Source organism: Natrix helvetica (assembly GCF_964273705.1).
Source record: "Natrix helvetica genome assembly, chromosome: 5".
NCBI lineage: Eukaryota > Metazoa > Chordata > Lepidosauria > Squamata > Natricidae > Natrix > Natrix helvetica.
The window spans coordinates 136117062-136137900 of record NC_138551.1 but is presented as its reverse complement, the minus strand read 5'-3'; positions in this window follow the sequence as shown (position 1 = coordinate 136137900).

The window sequence follows — 20839 nt, the reverse complement described above, 5'->3', positions numbered from 1 at the left end:
GGAAGGAAGAATGGGAGGAGGAGGGGGAAGGTGGGAGAAGGGGAAAGAGGGGGAGGGGAAGGAAGAGGAGGGTAGGAAAGGGGGAAGGAAAAGGAGTAGGAGGGAGAGAAGGGGAAGGAAGGGGGAGGGGAGAAGAGGAGAGAGGGGAGGGGAAGGGGAGAGGGCAGGAAGGAAAAGGAGGAGGGGAGGGGAAGGGAGAGGGGGAGGAGGGGAAGGAAGAGGATGGAGGGGAGGAGGAGGATGGGGAGGGGAGGGGAAGAGGAGGAGGCTCCTTTGGATACTGCCTCAGACTCCTGTAGATCCTCCAAGATCTCTTCTTGGGTCTTTGCAGGATTCCCTCTGTTCTCTCTCTTTGAGGATTTGGCAGGAAAGTCAATCCTGAGAAGCAACCAAATATTCATTCTTTCCTTCCTTCCTTTTCCTTCCTTCCTTCCCTCCCTCCCTCCCTCCCTTCCTTCCTTCCTTCCTTCCTTCCTTCCCAATGGCAACTGCTTTGATGTCAGGAAACTCTCAGTCTGGAAATACACAAATGGGGTGGCGGAAGGGCGTCCAAAGTGGGCCTGGGCAAAGTCAGGCAACCATGCTGGCTACATGGTCGAGGCAAGGGAGCCCAAGGGCAGCTGCAGCTATGGCCAATAAGTAGGGCGGGGCAGGGAAGGAAGGGGCGGAGCCACACAGCCATTTAACAACCAGTTCATCTGAACTGGGCCGAACCGGCTGAATCCGACCACTGGCCAGGAGCCTCAGATTCATGAGTTTCTCTCTTTTATGGGTGCTGGAGGAGGAAGATTTCCTTCAATATTTTCTCAATTCCCGAAGAGTCTTATATGTAACATTCAGCTAATTGTAATCAGTCACAACATCCACTCTAATTTTATCTAAATGTTCATCAAATGGAGTTAACAGTATCTGTAGTAATACTGGTAGTTTTGTGTCTAAGAACAACAATAGTAACAATATTCACACTAAGGTTTTTTTCCTCTTCTTTTAAAACTTTATTTTACAAAATTAGGGATGTTTGTAGCACAATAAAATTGAACAGTAAGTGTTCAAATGTGGCCTCTGCTTCTAATTTTCAGCTGTTCTTCCATTGCTTGTAGGGTAGATTCTTCATCCTGGAATCATGTTTTTCCTCTTATGTTGGTCAGTGACAGAAATTAAGTTTTGGATTTAAATAGAGACGAGGAAATGAGTGCATTTGTCACAGAGGGTCTGAGAAAGTCCGTGTCTCACCTCCTCAGTCGCTCCGTGAAGTCCTTTATGATCTCCTCTTTCTCTTCTATCAATGTGATCTTCTCAAATCTCAGACTGTCGATTTTCACCTGAAGTTCAATTCGCTCGTTCACCATTGCACAGATCATTGTTGTCTTTCTGTAAATTAGGAAGACCAGAGAGAAATTAACCCTCTATTTTTTTTACTTTGATCACTAAGCATAACTAAGTTCTTAATTATGTTTAACCTGCATTTGCTTTTATCTTATATATCTAAACATATACACACAGAGATATAGATAGTGTGTGCTTATAGAGATAGATAGATGATAGATAGATAGATAGATAGATAGATAGATAGATAGATAGATAGACAGACAGACAGACAGACAGACAGACAGACAGACAGACAGACAGACAGACAGACAGACGTGTTTCTCCCAAAATAAGACTGGGTCTTTTTTTCTTTTGACCTCCGAAATAAGCGCTAGGCCTTATTTTTTGGGAGGTCTTATCCCCCCCCATGTACGAGTATGAGGCAGGGGGCAGGGCAAGCAGCCCCTCATGTCAGCTTTCCGAAGGGTCGCAGCAGCCCATCCCACCATCCACAAAACAGCTGATGTGTGGGTGCCATTCAGGCCATCACCTCCAGCAAGCATGGCCACTTTTGCTGTCGATTGTAGCCACAAAAGAAGCCGGAAGCCAAGCGATGCTCCCTACGCGCCTCGTACCCTCCTTAGCTAACAGTGATGGTCACAGCAGGCAATTCCGTCTATGGAATTCCAGCCGCCACCTCCCACTAGTGTGGCCACTTTTGCTGTCGACTGCGGCCACAAAAGCAGCAGAAGGCCAAGCGATGCGCCCCACAGACCTCGCGCCTCATACTGGCCTTCTGAAGGGCTCTGTAGCAGCAGCTATCCACAATTTTTTTACTGTTATTTCGTCCCGACCCACGTGGCCCAGTACGGTGTTAAAAGTTAAGATTTCAGAAATGTTACCATAGCTGCAGAGGTCTCCTTGTGCAACGCTCTGCCACCGCAGCTTCAGAACAAACCTCTGCCTTCCCTGCACAGGATTGCAAGACTGGATGCTCTGAAGCCATGGAGGGAGCGTTCCCCACCCCTCCAAGGTAGCTACCTTCCTTCGCTAATCTGCTTTCCAGCTCCATTCTCCGCTGGGCATGTGGGGCAAGAAGTCTGTGGGACTACGGTAAAAAAACCCACCGTAGTTCAGACCTTCCAACTTCTCATGGGGGAAAAAGACCCTCATGAAGTTGGAAGCTCTCAAATATTTCTTTCACCGTAGTCCCACAGACTTCTCTTCTTTCCCTGCACATGCAGCGAACGGATGTGGATGCCTTGGGTGTGTGTGTGGGGGGGGGGATGAGGGACTTTGTGTGTGTGTGATAGAGAGAGAGAGAGGAGGGGGAAGGGAGGGAGGGAGGGAAAGGGAGTGAGAGAGGGAGAGCACATCACTGCCAGCCTTGGATATCTCTCCAAGGTTGGATCGGATCTCTCTCCCCCCCCTCTCTCTTTCTCATTCTCTCTCTCTCTCTCTCTCTCTCTCTCTCTCTCTCTCTCTCTCTCACACACACACACACACACACACACACACACACCGTCCTTTCTTTGGGATCACAGCACAGATGCATATCCCAGGATTGCAAGGCTGAAGCCTTTGGATGGAGCCTTTTGGGAACGTCCTGCAGTCCCAAGGAAAGAACAATCGGTAGGGGGAAAAAGGGGGGGGGGAGATTTTAATGTGCAATCCTGTGCAGGGAAGGGGGAGGTTTGCTCTGAAGCGATGGCAGAGCGTTGCACTGGGTGGCTCCATGGGTAATACCGGTATTGAATTGCACATCTTGCTCCAGTGGGTGGGGGGCATGCAGGGGGCTCAGCAGCCAGGGAAGACGGGGTTTGGGGTGCAAAGGAGGAAGGGATGATCTCCCCCTCCCTCCTCCACCTTGCTGCAGGGCCACCATGGAGCTCATGCAGGGCAGCGCGACTGCTGGTGAAGGGGGTCCTGGCAGGCCGACGGCTGGGGAGGGGCTCCAGGGATCAAGGCTGAGTTGCTGGCCCTCGTTGGCTCAGTGGCAGCAGTTAAGGGGCGGAGCTTCCATGAGGTGACCGGGGAAAGGAAGGGCTACCTACTGTGCTGGACACCCCCACCCCTTCACTTATATTACCCCACCCCCCAAAAGTCAGGCTAGGGCTTATTTTGGGGGCAGGTCGTATCTTCAGGGAAAGACGGTATTTCTGACCTGTCCCGTTGTTCCTTCAGTGCTCGGTTCTCCCTGAGGAGCTCCTGGACCTCCACAGCTTGTTCCAGAGCTGTTTTGTTGTTCCAAAATATTTATTCTGTAAAATAGGAAGACAAGAGAGAAATTGCCTCCCAAAGAACTGAATAGGAAATCCTGGAAGAAAAAGTCAGGGTTGCTAACTCAAAATTTCCCACCTCCTCTGTTTCTCCTCCACCTCCCTGCAGAGTTCTGCGTTTTTTTCCTCAAGCTGGGAATTCTGACGCAGGAGCTCCTCATTCAGGGAGAACAACTTATCCTTCCTGTTGCTGTAAATAGGAAGACCAGAGAAAATTTAGACGGTTAATTTTTTTACTTGAATCATCAAACTTTTTCTTCAATGGAAAAATATTAAAAATACCTTTATGTTTGTGTGTGTGTGTGTATAAATTCAGTGTTGCTATTTCTACTAACAATGCTTTTGCCATTTATTGGGTCTTTTGGAAAGGCTCAGTAAAAGTGACCAATGGGTAAAGTTTGAAGCACTTTAGATAAACCTCCAGGATAGTTTTAAGGGATTTGATTAGCTACTTCAATATTAAGGTTTAATATGTTTATAAGAGTTGGATTACTTAAGTAATGGTTTTTACTTCAGTATTTAGCAAAAAAAGTCTACACAACCCTATTAAAATGCCAGGTTTTGGAAATGTAAAATAAAAAATCAGACCAAGATAAACCACTTCAGAGTACTTCCTCCTTTAACATAATATATAAGATGTACAATTCAAGTTTAAAAACAAACTGAAATCTATGAAGGGGAAAATCTGATGTTAAATAATAATCATTAAATATGTGAAAATCAGTTAAGATGACTCTGTTGAAGCCCCTGTCAAGTCCAGCTGTTGAGGAGGGGTTTTCTGATGGTTATTCAGTTGCCTCTTACAGCAACAGCCATGGTCTCCAAATCTTATAACCCCCCAAAATTTAAGTACAATGACAATAAAGATTATACTTATACTTAAATCACCAGGATGCTCATAGTGAAGCCTGGTGAGGGCAGCATCCTGCTTTGGGGCTGCTTTTCTTCAGCTGGAACTGGGGTTCCAGCCAAGGCAGAGGGAACGATGAACAGTGCCAAGGATCGGTCAATTTCGGCACAAAACCTTCCGGCTTCTACTAAACTGCTGGAGATGAAGCGGAATTTCCCCTTTCAATGCCACAAGGATACAAACCAGGCCTCCAAGTCAACACAACCATGGCTTCCCTACAAGAAGACGGAAGTTTCGGAATGGCCCTGGCAGAGCCTGGACCTGAATCCAAGTGGAAACCTGGGGAGGGGACCGGAAGAGGGCTATGCACAGGAAAAGACCCTCTCCCCAATCTGACAATGTTGGAGCCCTTCTGCAAGGAAGGGTGGGCAAAGATTTCCAAGGCAAGATGTGCCGTGCAGAGAGGCTCTAAGGCCAGAAGACTGGATGCTCTCATAAAATCAAAAGGTGTTTCAACAAAGGATTCCTTTAAAGGGGGGAATCTTTATGCAGCCATGTGACTGTAAGTTTTGTATTCTCCTTTTTCCTCCTAAAATATTCCCATTTTTCAGTTGAATCGTATAGCTTACACGTTATATTAAAGGCTGGGGAAAAAGGAAGAGATTTATCTTGGCCTGATTTGTTTTACATGTCTTCTCATCAATGACCAGATTGCCTTGCAAGAAAGGCTAAACTCTCTGAAACTCCATTGCCAATGTTCATTCTATATTGTTTTGATGCAATGGACAGTCCCATTGTCGATGTAGACTTACATTGCAGTCTTGTTCCTTAAGCCCCTCAGCGATCCTCCCTGTGATGTTGCTGGAATCTGGAAAAGTCAAAATACACAACAGGTGAGGAATATCCTCATATATTAGCTCACTCACACTCCACTATCCCTCCACTCACTCTGGGCTTCTGCACATCTTTTAACAGATTAACAGAGTTGGAAGGGACCTTGTAGGTCATCTAGTCCAACCCCCTCATCCAAGCAGGAGACCATCACCATTTCTGACAGAGAGCGGTCAAGTCTCTACTTGAAAGCTTCCAGCGATGAAGCTCTCACAACCTCTGAAGGCAACTTCTGTTCCATTGTTTGTTTGGTCTCACTCCCAGAAAATTAATCCTTATCTCTAGGTTGAATCTCTTCTTGATCAGTTTCCATCCATTATTCCTTTTCTGGCCTTCAGATGCCTTGGAAAACAGGTTGACCTCTCTGTGGCAGCCTCTCAAACATTGGAAGACTGCTATCATGTCTCCCCTGGTCCTTCTCTTCATTTAGACTAGCCATGCCCAGTTCCTGTAACCCTTCATTGCATGTTTTAGCTTCCAGTCCACTCATTATCCTGGGTGCTCTTCTAAGAATGTGTGTGAGAGGCAGGACCCACCTGCTCCTCACACAGGCCCCTCCTGGAGGCTCCTTGCAAGAAGCTTTGCTCACAGAGCATAGATCCACCAAAAGGGGAAGATATTCCCTTTCTAAAATCTAACCAGTCACACATGAAGCCCCTTTGTCTTACTTAGAAATGGACCCTCAAAACATTCCTCAGAAGATTTAGAGTGCTTACCTGAGGGGGCCGTTTGGTGGTGGATTGGTGAAGGAGACTCCCTTGCTGGATCCTTGGCAACTCATTGACGCATGAACTGTGGCACTGAAAAGCAATTGAGATCATAAGGAAGTTGGGCCTGAGCACAAGGATGGAGTTCTGGGGTTTACTAAATCACTGCTTAAAGATGGTTTCTCTACAGGCTCCGTAGAAGCAATCAGACATTGATAGTATCTCTGCCAGTCCTCAGCAGAGATTGGTATCTCAAATGCAAATCTCTCTTCCTTTAGGACTCTGCTACATAGTGCCAGAATATTACTGAGTTATGGCTTTGGGAAGCCAGTTTGAGTTCTGACCAGATTGAAATGGCAAAACGTTTTTCCTTTAATTTTGTGAGTTCTTTGTATTCTCTTCTTATAGGCAGCACCTCATCTGATATGAGCGGTTGGCAGAGGTGGGTTTTTCCTGGTTCAGCCCGGTTTGGCTGAACAGGTAGTGGCGGTGGGGGAGGCTCCGCCCACCCACCCAGACGCTTCTCTGCATATGAGCACATGCACAAGCACAAGTGAACCAGTAGTAAAGAGGTTAGCAACCCACCACTGGCAGTAGGGCTCCTCTGAGTGAGTCTCATGGCTGCCTTCACCTTCTCTTTCAACAACCGGCATTCAGAATCAAACCAGTGAGATCTACTCGCTGGAAAACTGTTAGCAGGGGATTTGGTTATTAGATATTTCTTCAACACCTCACCAAGATTAAGGAATGCTTTGGAGACTGACAGGCAGTCGGTAGTAGAGGACTGGATTGTTTTGGCTCAGTTAACGTCATTCTCCGTGTGAAGACTGTCTACTACGGCCTCTGCATCAACTTCAGCCCAGATCCACCTCCTATCTCGGGTCACCTCCAAGTTTCTAGGGAGCCATCTCTCGGCCGCACCGTATGGTCTTACATCTGAGTGACCCCACAATGTCACCCTCACAGGCTGATGGTCACTTTCCTCACCTAAATGTGCGGTGACCTCTGAGAAGAGATCAACCTTATCTCTTGGTACACAAAAGAGATACCGGGGGCTACTAGAGTGAGCTGAGTGGTGTGTATAAGGATATATTTCATTATTATCCTTACCTCCTAAAAGTTGAAGATTACCTTTAAAAATTAGAGAGACTAAAAGCCGATCGGCAGCATTGACCTTGTTATCCCTAGAAAACCATTGAGGATGATTATAAAGGATTCCTTTAGGAATCCTTTCATTTGAACAAACTTATGCAAAGATGAGCCTAATTTAGCATTAAACTCTCCAAGCCATATAATTATGGCTTGAGGATTCAGTATGGATATATAATCTAATAGGACTTCTAAACATCTCCAATAGTCAGAGTTACAATACAGGAATATATACCAATATTAATTCAAACTCCTCATCTCTAAATTTCACAACTAGAAAATACAAAAACTTGGAAAGCTTGGCAGTTGTATTAATTCGTCCTTTTTGGTTAGTCAGGTTTCCTGGATGGCTATTAAGTCAAATTTAGCTAAGAAACTCATTAGTTCACTGCCACCCATTTCTTTCCAGCCATCTATGTTCCAAGTCATAATTTGTATAGGACTCCCATGAACAAGATATTCTGACGGGGTTGGTTGACTGGGGAATAAGGGGACCGACTGTCAACTTGTTTTGGGAGCTGGATCGATATGACTATGCTTCTTGTATAAATCCAATTCTTATAAAGCCCAATATTCCTCCTCCTCAGTTGTAGTTGCTGTTGTTTCTCTTCTGTATCTGGATTGTTAGTCTTCCCCTGATCTTGGTCTAAGATTGGCCTTTCTGCTGATGAACGAAAGCTCTGACCCTCCTCCTCCTTATCTAATGGTTCTCCTGGTTGCTTAATTTGGACTCGTACTCTTATATCCTGCTGGGTATCCTTTTCCTTTCCTTTCTGCTTTGGGCTGACACGCCTTCTCTTTTCATTTCTTGGGGATTTGATGCCTTCAGAAAGCGAGCTCAGTAGCAATTCCTCAGAGGAGCAGCAAGAAGGAAGCAGAGTGTTCAGGTTTTCTCTTGCAATAGTTACCACTTTCAGCATTGAACTAATTGTTCTGATTTTCTTTAGGATCAGCTGTTGGTCTCCTGGGCAAAGGGTGGCCAACTGATGGGTTAATTCTTCCTCATCATCTATAAACTCTCCATTAAGTGGATCTGGGTTCTCTTTTTTATTATCATCTTGTTCTATCCTGGTTAATAGAGGGGTTCTTTGCTTAGTCATTAATATTTTGGAATTTTCAGAGTTGAAGTCAGCCTCCCTCGCTGTCTTGGCTCCGTGCCCAGACTTCAGCAGAGACTGGATTTTGGTGGCATGGAACAACTGGGTTGTCTGAATAGAATATTTCTTTAAAACAGTTTCAAGCTGAAATAACATCGAAGGAAGAACAATCTGCCCAAAAGTTAACAATATTCTTTTACAACTGTTGGATTCGGGCAACGAGAGAACAGACCCCGGACAAGTAGTGACTTAACAGCTCTTTATTAATAGTAGTAGTGATCCAGCTTGGTGTATGGTCTGAGGGTTCCCCTTTTATAGGGATCGGGTACGCCTCTCGACCAATCATAATGATCCCTAGTTCCCGCCCTAGCGGCAGACCTGAGAGGAGACTTACAGCGATATATGCTAATATCTAACACCCCTCCCTTCTTAGACGGAGTGTTCCTGTTAGTGATAAAGTCCTTTAAGTACGTCGGTTTCTGTTTTACGCGGGTGGATCGGCGGAGTTCGGGTTGAGTTGGAGTGGGTGTGATATCGGCTTGCTCGGATGGTTCCGTTCCGCAGTCAGGGGTTGGAAGGCTTTCCTCGCTCGGACGCTGTTCCACTCTGTCGTTGATCTCCGGTTCCTCTCTTGGCTCCGGGGTGCTGTAATCCTCTGTGTTTGGGCTCTCGGTTTGCTGGCTTTCCGACGGAATATAGTCCTCGTTAGCAGAACGCAGGTTGGAGTGCGCTAGGCGACCCCGGAGTTGGTCTATGTGCCTTTTCCAAAACCTACCATCTTCTAGTTCCAGCAAGTATGATCATGGACCCGTGATACCAATTACCTTTGCCGGCATCCACAGTGTCCCCCCCTGCATAGTTGTGGGCGTATACTGAATCCCCTATGCTAAAGTTCCGAATTTTGCTTGTAGAGTCTGGGGGCGATGTGGCAGAGTAATTTGGGTGAAGTTGGTCCAGGTGAGACCGTAGACGGCGGCCCATGAGGAGTTCAATGGGGCTCCTACCCGTCGTGGCGCTGGGGGTAATGTGCTGGATTAAAAGGTAATGATCTATACGTGTTTGCCAATCACCTGGGCCCATCCTAGCAAGGGCTTCTTTTGCAGATCGCACCATTCTCTCTGCCTGTCCGTTCGAGGCCAGATGAAATGGCGCGACGAGGGCATGCCGAATTCCCTGACTTGCTAGATATGTCTCGAATTGCATGGCCGTGAATTGGGGCCCGTTATCGGATACCAGGAGGTCGGGCAGGCCATGAGTGGCGAAAAGTCGCCGTAGTACCTTAATGACTGCCTCTGCCGTTATTGAAGTCATTAGGACTACTTCCAACCATTTGGAGTATGCATCCACAACTATTAAGAACGTTTGTCCCTGGACTGGGCCTGCGAAATCAATGTGTATTTGCGACCAGGGAGCTTTCGGTTTGTCCCATTCTGTGGCGGGCGCTTCAGGGGGTGCTGGTCTAGACTCTTGGCACGGATTGCAAGTGGCTACCCATTCCTCTATCTCTTTGTCCATGTTTGGCCACCAAACATAACTCCTAGCTAACGCTTTCATCCTTACAATCCCCGGATGCCCAACATGTAACGCTTCTAATACATTTCTCCGCAGTGCGTACGGAACAACAACCCGATCCCCCCATAATAAACAACCTTGTAAAACCGACAATTCATCACACTTTGACCAAAACAGTTTGAATTCAGGTCCCACATTTCCCTTTGGCCACCCCCTCCATTCCCAAGTTTGCACTTGTCTGATTACATTGTCCTTAGCAGAAAACCTAGCAACGTCCAAGGAAGAAACAGGTCCTGAGTCCAAACAATCGATTAATAAAACCGGTACCTCGGGAGTGGGGTCTGTTAATAGTTCTGGAAGCGGGCAACGGCTGAGCGCGTCTGCGTGCCCTAGTGTGGAACCCGGTCGATGTATCAATTTGTAGGAGTACGCAGCCAGGAAAACAGTCCACCTGGTCATGCGCGGGGAGAGTGAGACTGGTGTGGGGCGGTTTCCCGCCAAGAGACCAAGCAGTGGTTTGTGGTCTGTGATGAGCTCGAAATCGCGGCCGTAGAGGTACTCGTGGAAACGTTTGACTCCTGCCACAGCGGCTAACGCTTCCCTGTCCATCTGGCTGTAGTTTCTTTCGGCCAATGAAAGAGTCCTTGAGTAGAATGCTATGGGCGCTTCGTTCCCGTTTGGCATTCTGTGGCTGAGAACTGCGCCGACGCCGAAAGGTGATGCATTGCAGGTCAATACCAGCGGTAGCGTCTGGCTGTATTGAACAAGTAGCGAATCGGTGGTGAGGAGGCGCTTGACTGCGGCGAAAGCTGCTGCCTCGGAACGTCCCCATGTCCATTTTGCGTTCTTGGCGAGGAGTCGGTGTAGCGGCTCAGCAACGGTCGCTTTCTGTCTCAGAAAAACGCTGTAGAAGTTAAGTAGTCTGAGGAATGCCTGCAACTCGGTCTGGTTACGTGGTGTGGGGGCGTCCTGGATCGCCTTAATTTTCTTCGATGTTGGATGTATGCCCAAACCATCGATTCTATATCCCAGGAATTCTACGCTAGGCACGTTAATTTGGCATTTTTCTTTTTTAAGGAGGAGACCCTTCTCTCTAATTCTGGCCAAAACAGTTCTAACTCTTTTTACTAGTTGCTCCTCGTTTGCAGCTGACACCAAGATGTCGTCAAAATACGGGACGACCCCTGGTATTCCCTGCAAAAGCCGTTCCATGACGCTCTGGAACAAACCGGGAGCGATGCTTACACCGAATTGCAACTGGTTGCATTTGAATGCACCCCTATGCGTCACTATAGTCTGGGCCTCCGCTGTGGCGCTATCCACTGGCAGTTGCTGGTAAGCTTGTGCCATGTCTAATTTAGCAAATATTTTTCCTGGCCCCAACGAGTGCAATAGGTGTTGGACTACTGGCACAGAATATGCACTTTGTTGTAGGGCGACATTAATTGTGCATTTATAGTCCGCGCAGATGCGGACTGACCCATCTGGTTTAACTGAGGTCACGATGGGCGTTTCCCAGCGAGCGTGATCCACCGGTTCGAGGGTCCCCTGTTCTACTAGTTTATCTATCTCCTTATCAATTTTGGGGCGGAGTGCGAAAGGCACTCTCCTTGGTTTGAGTCGGATTGGCGCCACGTTGGGGTCTAGATTGAATGATATAGGTTTACCCACATACTTACCAAGACCAGGGCTGAACACATCCTCGAACTCCTTAAATATCTGTTCAGCGCTGCTGTTCCCCACGGCGTTGATTCCGGTGACTTCTAGCCCCAGGGCTTCAAACCAATCCAATCCCAGGAGGCTCTGTAATGGCACGCTGGCGACGGTCACAGGCAGCTGGGCTACAATGTCCTTGAACTGCACCCGAAACGTGCCTTGACCCACGATGGGGACCCTGTTCCCCTGGTAGTCTCGTAGCAGGATGTCTGGTGTACGCAGTTGGAGCTTTTTAAGGCTAGGGATTGCCTTTTTCATGGCGGACCATGAAATGATCGTCAGGGACGATCCAGTGTCAACTTCCAGCTCGCAAGGGGAGTCCTCCAGGAGGACAGTGATTTTCAGCTTTTTAGGCCGCTTGGTGCGGACCTGACCTATCGTTGTGAGATAGGTTCGCAATGGTTCTCACTGGGTCAACTCTCTCTCGGCATCGGTATCCTGGGTATACTCTCTCTCGGCTCTCTGGTAATATGCTCTTTCAGCTCTTTGTGTGTATTCTCTCTCGGCAAACTCCCTTGGATTTCTCTCTGGGCGCCCTTTGTTTTTTCGCCAAGCCCCTGGGTTGGGCTTCTGTTGGCGGTACGTTGGAGGCTGCCATTGTGAGGCAGGGACTTCGCTCCGGCACACCCTTGCGATGTGCCCCAGTTTGTTGCAATGCGAGCAAACAACGTTGCTGAACCGACAGGTAGACCGGGGGTGGTTCCCTCCGCAACTTGCACATGGTGGCAAACGGAATTCGGGTTTACCCACCGGTCTCATGTGACTGCTCCGCATACGGTAACTGTCCTCGAACTCGGACTCCTCAATTTCTTGATCGGTGTCCTCATAGTGAACTCTGGCGTGTCTGGTGCCGGTCTGGATCGCGCTGTATCCGCGTTGTATGGTCTCGGATGATCTGTCTGCTGATTCGGACGCCCTTGCTTCATCGAGTGCAATCTGTAGGCTTAAATTTGACTTGGCCAACAATCGTTTCTGTAGAGAGATGTCTCTCAAACCGCATATAAGTCTTGCCAGGATTTGCTCGTCCAGATCCCTGAACTCGCAATACGTGGCCGCTTTCCGTAGCGCTGCAACATATTGGTTGATTGATTCTCCCGCCTTCTGGTTGCTCGTGTTGAATTCCTGGCGGCGAATATGGCGGGAAGGTTTTGGCGCGTAGTGTGTTTGTAAAGTCTGTTCTAGCGCCGCCCATGATACCGCTTGTATAGGTGTTGGCTCAGAGAGGTCTCTGGCCATCTCGAAGACTTCTCGCCCACAGTAGCTCAGGAATATGTTCTTCTTACGAGAGTCAGGTACTCCCGTGTATTCGTTTGCTTCGAGAAAGCACTCGAATCTGATCATGTAGGACTCCCAATGATCGTTCATCGGGTCGAACGGAGCTGGAGGAGTGTGCATCACCATCTTGTCTGCGTTTGAATTTGCCGCGCTGAGATGGCTGCCAGAATTCCCGCCGAATTCCTAGGCTGGATCGAATCCTTGGATTCTGGAGGTAGCATCTTCATCCTATCTGTCTCTCGATCCCATCCTCATTGCCAGTGTTGGATTCGGGCAACGAGAGAACAGACCCCGGACAAGTAGTGACTTAACAGCTCTTTATTAATAGTAGTAGTGATCCAGCTTGGTGTGTGGTCTGAGGGTTCCCCTTTTATAGGGATCGGGTACGCCTCTCGACCAATCATAATGATCCCTAGTTCCCACCCTAGCGGCGGACCTGAGAGGAGACTTACAGCGATATATGCTAATATCTAACAACAACCATATCTGTTGGGGAGCCAAGACATCTCCGTTAATTTGTTAGAATATGCTCTGCAGTATAAAAGTTGGAAAAGAGAGTTCTGTGTTACTCATCCGTTATGCCACCTGCCATGTCCAAAGAAGGATCAGCCACTTGGAGCAGAATCCAATCCTGTCTCTGTACAATGAATCTCTCCTTTGTGTCTTCTCCATCCTGGAGTCCCTGGTCCACGTGAGCTATCTGGGGATTAAGGGTGCTTTTTCAGGCATGGGCTTTGCTATTTACTTGTTTGTCTAATTTAAAGATGTAGTTTCCCATTAGAGACTTTCATTTTCAATCTTCTTGTTTGCTTCCAAAGGCTGGTCAAATATCGAACTGTTTGGGCTGTCAGGAGGCAAATCTTGGCAATCAAATCCAAGTCTCCTTTAAGATTGTTCTTAGTATTATCCTTGTTCTCCCCTCTATCTCCTAATGGAGCCTCAGTTTCCAGAGAAAGACAGTCATCCTCCTCCCACTCCAGCAAGGAGCAGGGCTCATTTACGGAGGTTATGAGGGGGAAAGAGCCAAAAAAGGAAGAAGACTTACTTGCCACATCCATTATCTGGAATAAGTCCTTTATGGTTGGTTGTTTGAGAGTCATTGCTGCCATGTTGTGTTTAGGGTTTCCTCCTGACTGTATTTCCAATTTAAGCCTCCTTTTAAATGTTCTTTTGAAGGTCCTTTTTGCTTTTGCTCTTAGCTTTTGTTTCTGTATCCTTAGGTGGTTTAAGAGATTTTAAAACAGACTCCCATTGGATCAATAGACGCTGATAGGTTCTGGAACTCGCAATCTAAAACCGAAATCCTATGTCTAAAAACCAAAAATTGCTACTTCTAATGAAAGAAAACTAACTTGAGTAGTTTATAAATAACATTAGATTAAAAATATAGTATTTAGCAAACATATAAAGGTAGCTATACAAGGAGAATAAGGAGCTCACTAAACCTCCTACATAGGTATCACATACCTCAGTCCATCCTGTTACCTTCCAGGTTATTTCAGGAAGTTTCTCCTCTGGTGCCACTGGAAAAAAAATAGACTTCTTTAAAAAGTCAAACTTATTGGCCACAATTAAAGACATCAATTTTTATAACAACCGCTATATCTCAAATATTTTCTCAAATATTAGGTGCCAACTGATATTTCTGGCATCTAAACTCTTCACGTTGCCTGGAAGTTCAGACTATTGAATAAAAGGAGGTTTCTTTTGATATTCCTCTGTGTCTCTGTCCTGAAACCAGCATTTAATAGAAAAAAAAATAGCTGCAGTCTCTGCATAATGTCTTTTCCCCTTTCAACCCCACTTTTTAGAGCCTGAGATTGAACAGCCTGCTAACTGTTTTATGACATTTTAGTCTTCTCAATAAAGTTATTTACACCTGAAATAATTCTTGTTTTCCATTACAGCCATTTTCTCCCAGAACAGAATTAGAGGGGGAGAAACTCTTATTCGTGGCAAGTTCATTTGCAATATTAAGATGCACCGAGGTTCAACCAGCTCCAACATGGAGACTGGACTAATTATGAAATGAAACATCCATTTTAAAAAAATTGAACAATGCTTAAACAAAATAAACCATTCTGGTATGTAAGCATCTAAATAACATACACTCACGATGGCTAGGCAGTCAAGATGTAGTACAAAGTAAGTTAAAAGTTGGGGATTACACACATATTTACCATATATCTAAAATACCACCATACTGTGGTCTATTGCTATTGAAATAAACTATAAAATCCACCCAAATTACATACAATTGTGTCTCTTGTCTGGATTTTGCAATGCAGCATTTGAAGAGGCCTTATTAATCCTCTTCTCAACTGTTTTATTGCCCAGGGTTGAGTAATGACTATTCTACTGTTCTACCTGCTAAAGTCAAGGATTGTAATGTCTCTTCTTTTCAATTTTATCCTACCTCTATTTGAGGACCTGATTTTCATTCATCTGAAGAAATTTCCTGCCATCGTCAAAGAGGAAGGCTCTTTCAGTGGGTGCCTTCAGTACTCAGGATGAGCCCCCTTGGATGGCCCAGGACAGCCCAGGAGACGTTCTATGACACGGGCTATGATGTCACAATCTTTGATCCAGCTGTGGAGAGATACCAGGGTGTCCCTTTGGCAGCTCTGGATCTTTCAGTAGGAAGGGGTTGCAAGCCAAAATAGAGACCCTGGGAGGTCTCAGGCAAAATCTGAGGAATAAAAAAAATGGGGGGCGTGAAAGACGTAGGAAAGAGCCCCCCCCCCAAGGCTTCCAGGGGAACTGAGTACACAGAATGTTCTCAAAGTGCTGAATGACTTGGGGAGGGGGGAAAAGAAAGGGGGGTGTTGGTAGGAGGGAAGGGGGAACCATGAAGACTGAAGCAATTTGTTGCAGGCACTAGAGATGACCTTTGACTATCTCTCTGTCCAAGGTTAAAGGGATCGAGTGGATCACTCAGCTCCCTCTCAACCCACCATCTCCCCTCCCTCTCTCCCCTATCCTGGATCCTCTAGCCCACTCCTTTCATAAAAATGACACGCTTCCCATAATTTCCTTTGAGATTTATTTTGTGAGGTGGGACATGGGAAGGAGAAATGCTGTCCAATACAGAATTTATGGAAATATCGGATTCCAAAATACGAGAATCAAGAAATATAGCCTATTGATCTATTAGATTCAATAAGTCCTATGGATGATTGAAGGCCCCAGAAGAAAGAGATATGAACCAAAGTTTCAGCTACGATGATTTCAAAATTTACCAGAAATGTTTGTAATCCTGCTGAACCGTTGCTAACTGTGAAATATGCTTTTTTTTCCTTCAAAATATGCACTTGTATGGATTTGTTTAAAACAGGAAGAATGAAACTGTTGGAAATGAGGAATTGAAAGTAATGTCCACAGGTATTCATGGATAGTGACAGTTAGTGAAGTTATGAATCATGTATGTGATTAGAGGAACACTATAAAGGATAAGGGTTCAAGATCAGCTCTGGACTCTTTGATTTATAGCAGTCCTTGTAGGACTTGCTATTTCTCATTGGCCCATTGCAATGATTATTATTACTTTTATATCTATTCATTTCTTATGTTCTAAATTATTAGAAACAATAAACCTCTGATCTTAAAGTAAGAATTATTGCTTGTGTTCGTGCCTTTGTTTCCTATTGGAATTTTCTTATGACAAAAATATTTTTGGTCAAGAGGCAGAAAACCTCTGTCACCAAAAGTGCCCGACTGATGGGGAGAAGGAAGGAAGGTGGGAAGAAAGCCATTTGGGGGGAGGGAGGGTATTCCTTGCGGGGGGGTGTCTTTTTGACCCCTGAAAAGCTCCCCATTCGCCCCAATAGACCCCAACACCCTCTGTGGCCCTTTGGGACTTTGTCCCCCAGAACTCAGATGGGAAGATGTTAAGAGTTGATGTATGTATGTATGTATGTATGTATGTATGTATGTATGTATGGATGGATGGATGGATGCTGGTTTTGTTGTATTCGGGTCTTTTCCCGTGTAAGGTTGAGATTGTCTTTGCAACGTTTCGGCAGGATCTCACCTGCCATCTTCAAGCTTGGGCTTAAAATGGGAACTTTGACAAAGGCAGGAGCCTTAAAAGCTTTTATTTTCCCCACCCAGGTCCATTACAGGCAGTCCTCGACTTACAGACGTATCTTTAATAATGCTTCAAAGTTACAACAGCCTCGGATAAAGTGGCTTACAACCTGTACTCGCACTTACGACCGCCGCAACATCCCTGTGGTCACATGATTACAATTTCTGACCTTTTATTTTTTTGTCAATTTCAGGCATTGGGGAAGCTGGAGTTGCTTAATCAAAGCCTGATTCGCTTAATATACTGTGTGATTTGCTCAATGACAGTGGGGATTCACTTAACAACCTTGGAGGTGTTGACCCTTTGAGACCTGTGTGCAATGAAATTTCATTTTAATGTATGCCGATTAGTCTACATTTAAAGTGACAATAAATTTTATTCTATTCTATTTTCTATTCTATTCCTTCATTCCTATATTTTATTCTATTCTTTGAAAACCTCAAGATGGACGCCTGGAGGCGTAGCCATGGCAACAGGGTTTATTTTGTATTAGCTGGGAGTTTTTGCTGCTTCTTCGGTCTGATCCACCTGGACAGGGGGATTCTGGGCAGGCAGAGAGTTGTTGGAATGTACCAACTCCAGAAATCCTTGAGGGGCGTTCTTGAACTTCCTGGTGGGGTATGAGGGAGAAACCCAGAAAATGGGAGGGGGTCTGAGTCCTCCATTGGGGGGAGGAGCATCTGCTTTGGCACAAATGGATCCCTTTGCTCCTCTCATCCATCCATCTTCCTTGCCCAGAATGTGGGTCTCCTGTCCCCTCCGAGCCCCCATCATGGCAAATGCAGGGATCTCTTTCCTTTGGGGCTCCTTTTCCACTCAATCCCATGGTGGCCAGGAAGGATCTGGGCTCCTTGTGATCCCCAGGAAGGGATCCCAGAGAAAAGGGGGCAGGAAGGACTTCAGAGCGTCTCCAGGGCGATCCTGAAGGAGGAGACCAAGAGAGACTCAGCTTCTCTCCTTCTGCAGCTTCTGGGAAACGGGGAATGTCTGAATGTCATTTTTGAGTCATAAGACAGTTTTCCAATTTCTCTGTGCCTCACTTTCCCCACTGCTCTTAGGAGGTCAGGGAAGGTTAGGACTCCTCAGTATACTGTCAGATGAGATAGAAAAGGGGAATTTTCTATTTTATCTAAAATTCTAGTTTTTTATTTACTGGGTTTTTTTTTAAAAAGAAAAGACTGGACAGCCACCTGTATAAAATGGTATAGGGTCTCCTGCTTGAGCAAGGGGTTGGACTAGAAGACCTCCAGGGTCCCTTCCAGCTCTATTCTGATTCAAAATAGACTCATAAAATCTTCCCTTTGTATATATCATCTGAAACTATGGAATATCAAGGACATTTTAGATTCCCTGAAAATCCATTAAACGGATTACATGAAATTACATTCCTGAATAAAAATCCAGAGGCTTTAGGTTTTCTATTTCACTTTTACTATTAGATTTCCCATTGTGTCCAGGTCCAGTCTTAGTAAAATCATTCAACATTTGGGGAGGAACCTGCAGCCCAGCAGCCCTGCCTTGGAGGCCCAGATGGAGAAGACCTTCCCCAGATGACCTGCGTTGGGCAACCAAAGGGCCAAAAAGCCCACGATACACTTATTGCCTGCTTCAATACAATACAATACAATAGTAGAGTTGGAAGGGACCTTGGAGGTCTTCTAGTCCAACCCCCTGCCTAGGCAGGAAACCCTATACCGTTTCAGACAAATAGCTATCCAACATCTTCTTAAAGACTTCCAGTGTTGGGGCATTCACAACTTCTGGAGGCAAGCTGTTCCACTGATTAATTGTTCTCACTGTCAGGAAATTTCTCCTCAGTTCTAAGTTGCTTCTCTCCTTGATTAGTTTCCACCCATTGCTTCTTGTTCTACCCTCAGGTGCTTTGGAGAATAGTTTGACTCCCTCTTCTTTGTGGCAACCTCTGAGATATTGGAATAATGCTATCATGTCTCCCCTAGTCCTTCTTTCTCTTAAGCTAAACATACCCAGTTCCTGCAACCGTTCTTCATATGTTTTAGTCTCCAGTCCCCTAATCATCTTTGTTGCTCTTCTCTGCACTCTTTCTAGAGTCTCCACATCTTTTTTACATCGTGGCGACCAGAACTGAATGCAGTATTCCAAGTGTGGCCTTACCAAGGCATTATAAAGTGGTATTAACACTTCACGTGATCTTGATTCTATCCCTCTGTTGATGCAGCCTAGAACTGTGTTGGCTTTTTTGGCAGCTGCTGCACACTGCTGGCTCATATTTAAATGGTTGTCCACTAGGACTCCAAGATCCCTTTCACAGTTACTACTACTGAGTAAGGTATCACCTATACTGTACCTGTGCATTCCGTTTTTGTTGCCTAAATGTAGAACCTTACTCTTTTCACCATTGAATTTCATTTTATTAGATAGTGCCCAATGTTCAAGTTTGTCAAGATCCTTCTGTATCTTAAGCCTATCTTCTGGAGTGTTGGCTATTCCTGCCAGCTTGGTATCATCTGCAAATTTGATGAGTTCCCCATTTATTCCCTCATCCAAATCATTGATGAAGATGTTGAAGAGTACTGGGCCTAAAACAGAGCCTTGGGGTACTCCACTGCATACTTCCCTCCATGTAGATGCAGTTCCATTGAGAACTACACGTTGAGTGCGGTTGGTCAGCCAGTTACCAATCCATCTGGTGGTGATGCTGTCTAACCCACATTCTTCTACTTTATCTAGTAGTAGGTTATGGTCTACCTTATCAAAAGCCTTACTGAAGTCCAAGTAAACTATATCAACGGCATTCCTCTGGTCCACTAATTTTGTCACATTATCAAAGAATGCAATAAGATTAGTCTGGCATGATCTGTTTTTGACAAATCCATGTTGGCTTTTGGCTATTACTGGATTTGCTTCAAAATTCAGGCCAATCCCCCCTCCTCAATTCTAATCACAGGCAGTCCTTGACTTACAACCACAGCTGGGACTGGAATTTCTGCCATTAGTTGTTACAATCATCAAGTTGAAGCAGACCCAATTTATGACCATTTTCGTGGGGGTCATTATGCAAATCATGCTCTCATTCTGATCAGATTCAGGCAGGAACAGGGAACCCTTGAAACTCCCTCCTGCTTCACCAAAATCTCCCTCCGGCTTCTCTGGGGAACCAGGAAGACATTCGCAAGGGGTGGGATGGGGGCTGAGGGGGGCTTTCAACCCGGGGATCTCACTGCCTGCCAAAGACATCAACCAACCACAGCAGTTTTAGTAGGAATTAATGATATTCTGGGGAGTCCCACAAATTTATTTCTTCTTTTAGAAGAACACAGTAGAGGAAGTCCTTGATTTTCAACCACAATTGGGTCAGAGAAATTAGTCGTACAGTGAAACCTCACCTGACCATCACTTGCAACCTTCCCCATTGGTTTCCCTGTTGACTTTGCCTGTTGGAATCCCCTGAGAAGATTGCAAATGGTCACCACGTAACCCTGGGACCCTGAAACTATTGTCAAGGTGAGCCAGTTGCCAAGTGCCTGGATTGCAATCCTGTGACTGCAGGAACACTGTAAGGATCTGCTTCTAAGTTGTGTTTCTCAGCCTTGTCGTAACTTTCTAAATGAATGGTCATAAATCAAAGGGCCAATGGTGGAGGAGAAGACATTCTGGGCAAGGGAGGATGGGCTTGGATCTCTGCTGTTGTTAATCTGCATTTCAAATTGCTCACTTGCTCAGTTTGTCTTCAAAATTTTGCAGAGCTCCTCCTTTTCTGCAATTAGTTGGATCTTGTTCACCATAAGTTCCTTGTTCTGCAACTGGAGCTCCTCTTTTTCTGACAACAGCCTTGAAATTCCCATGGTCTTCCTGTAAATTGTAAAGAACAGAGAGAAATTGGCCTCCCTTTTTTCTACTTAAAACATGAAACTTTTTCTTAAATTAAAAAAAAATAAACATAACTGTGTGTTTTGTGTGTTTCTCTCTGTGTGCATAGCAATTCGGTT